The sequence below is a fragment of the Octodon degus genome, unplaced genomic scaffold (genome assembly GCF_000260255.1).
Source record: "Octodon degus isolate 3935 unplaced genomic scaffold, OctDeg1.0 scaffold00017, whole genome shotgun sequence".
Taxonomy (NCBI): domain Eukaryota; kingdom Metazoa; phylum Chordata; class Mammalia; order Rodentia; family Octodontidae; genus Octodon; species Octodon degus.
In genome coordinates this window covers 9,388,537-9,390,724 of record NW_004524593.1, presented here as the reverse complement: position 1 = coordinate 9,390,724, position 2,188 = coordinate 9,388,537, and the positions used below count along the sequence as shown (strand labels likewise).

At 39.4% G+C, this 2,188-nt stretch overlaps 1 pseudogene; it reads left to right on the top strand.

Moving 5' to 3' along the window:
* Window positions 1-527: 527 nt before the first annotated feature.
* The window catches only part of LOC105741606, a 7,767-nt pseudogene continuing 6,106 nt past the window's right edge, over window positions 528-2,188 (top strand).

Genomic DNA, 2,188 nt, shown 5'->3' with positions numbered 1-2,188 from the left:
CACTGAAATGTATTAAGTGAATCCAGTAGAATACTTCACAAAGAAAAAAAAGAGGCTTCCCAAACAAAGGATTAATTCTAACAAATGTTGTGAAAGGGAAGAAAGAGGAAGGAAGGAAGGAAGGAAGGAAGGAAGGAAGGAAGGAAGGAAGGAAGGAAGGAAGGAATTCACTGAAATGTATTAAGTGAATCCAGTAGAATACTTCACAAAGAAAAAAAAGAGGCTTCCCAAACAAAGGATTAATTCTAACAAATGTTGTGAAATTGAAATAAAGGAAAAGAATATCTGTACAAAATGTAAGTATTAATAATATCAGATAAATGACAAGTGTGAAAATTATTGAAACCACGTGATTAAAACAGGAGAATTTGGTGGCTCTATTTCCGTCAGGAGAAAACTGGTAGACCGGGAAAGCAACACTTTCCAAAAGGTCAGGACAAACTCCTGGTCCTTGAGTTGGGGATGCTCTGAAAGCACTGAGACATGGCGCCCAAAGGGGTCACAACTACAACTCACTGAGCCTCTCCATGCCAAGTTGGAAGCTGCTGGTACAGGCGGGTGCCCAGTTGTTGGGCAGCAGCGGTGGCAGCCTGGGAGCTGCCCCCAGTGTGGTCAGTAGAACAAACATCTGGCTTTTTATTACAAGTCTCCATGCTAAGAGCTCAAGTTGGTAGGATGAGTATCTTTCTGAAGAAAATACCTCATTTGTTAAGCACTTGGTCTATGATGAAGATAAAGCCCAGTTAGCAAGTAAACTGTGTCCTCTAAAAGATGAACCATGGCCTATACATCCTTCGGAAACAGGTTCTTCCAGAGTTGGCCTTACTGCCCTGAAGTTGGGCGTGAAGTCTTTACGGGCCAAGGATACTCAACAGCATGCAGTCACATTAATGCAGGTACAAGATTGTCATGTCTTGAAATATACTTCAAAGGAAAACCATGATGGAAAAACGGCAGCCCTAACTGTAGAAGGAAAAACTGTGTTACATTTCCACAAATCTGAACCTGCATTGGAATTTTACCGAGAACTTGATTGTCCCCAAAACAGAACATTAAAATCTCCAGGGTAATAATGCTGTAATTAAGACAGGCACTCCTCTTTATGGGGCTCACTTTCATCAAGGACAGTATATGGTTGTCACCACCAAAAATATTGGCAAACGTTTTCAGGGAATCATGAAATGTGGGGATTTAAAAGCCAGCTTACTTCTCAGGGTCAAAGGAAAACCCCTAGGAGTCCTGAAGCCATTGTATCTGGGGATACTGCCAGAGTCTGCATGGGAACTAAAATGCCTGGACAAATGGCAAACAGATATAGGACATCATTTGTTTTTTTTTTTTTTTTTCTCTTTGTATTTCTATTTTGTTTATTATTTTGCATTATTTTAAAATAGTATAATTATCTTTTTCTCCATAATTTTATTGATGACGAAATAGCAATGAGACAGTTTCAAATCAAATTGGTAGGACAGTTTCAATAATTCACATGTTGTACACATTCCTCCCAGGGTTTAAATGCCATGCAAGATGCGGACATGATATCCTATCTACAAACACCATTAGAACAAATCACTCTATTCATTAAGAGAATGTAACTATATATCTGTCCTAACCACTTTGAATACACAGATACAAAATGGACATTCATGAGTATACCCTTTTTTTGTTAAGTTCAGTTATTTGAATATTATAGGTGTCTTAACTCAGGAAAATAATCCAAAATAGCTCAGTAGTCCATAATAGTACTGGATCTTCCACTTCACTGGCAATGTCAGAAATTGTTGACCTGAGTCCCCTACAGCTCAACATAACAGCATGGCTTTACTTCTTATATTTTGTTTTTATACTTTTCTGCTGGGTGGTTAAGACCATGGTGAAGCAGCACCTATGCAACAAGAGCTGTAACTTTTGGGTCTAATAAGGTCAGTGAAATCCCCTCAGGATTTATCCTGAGATCCTGTATATCAGAATGTTTGTCAGTGTCAGCCATGTGGATGAGTCACGGCCATTGCTTGCCCAATGTGCTCTCTGTGAAGCCTGAGAGAATGTTTTCTCTCCATGTGATTCTTCTTAGGCACACTCTACATCATCGATCACTTTCCTTTTGGCCCCATGATCTCCTTGATCAGAAAATTTGGGACACTGCCACGTTACATGACATTACAGTACAAGTTCTCATATGTCCTGA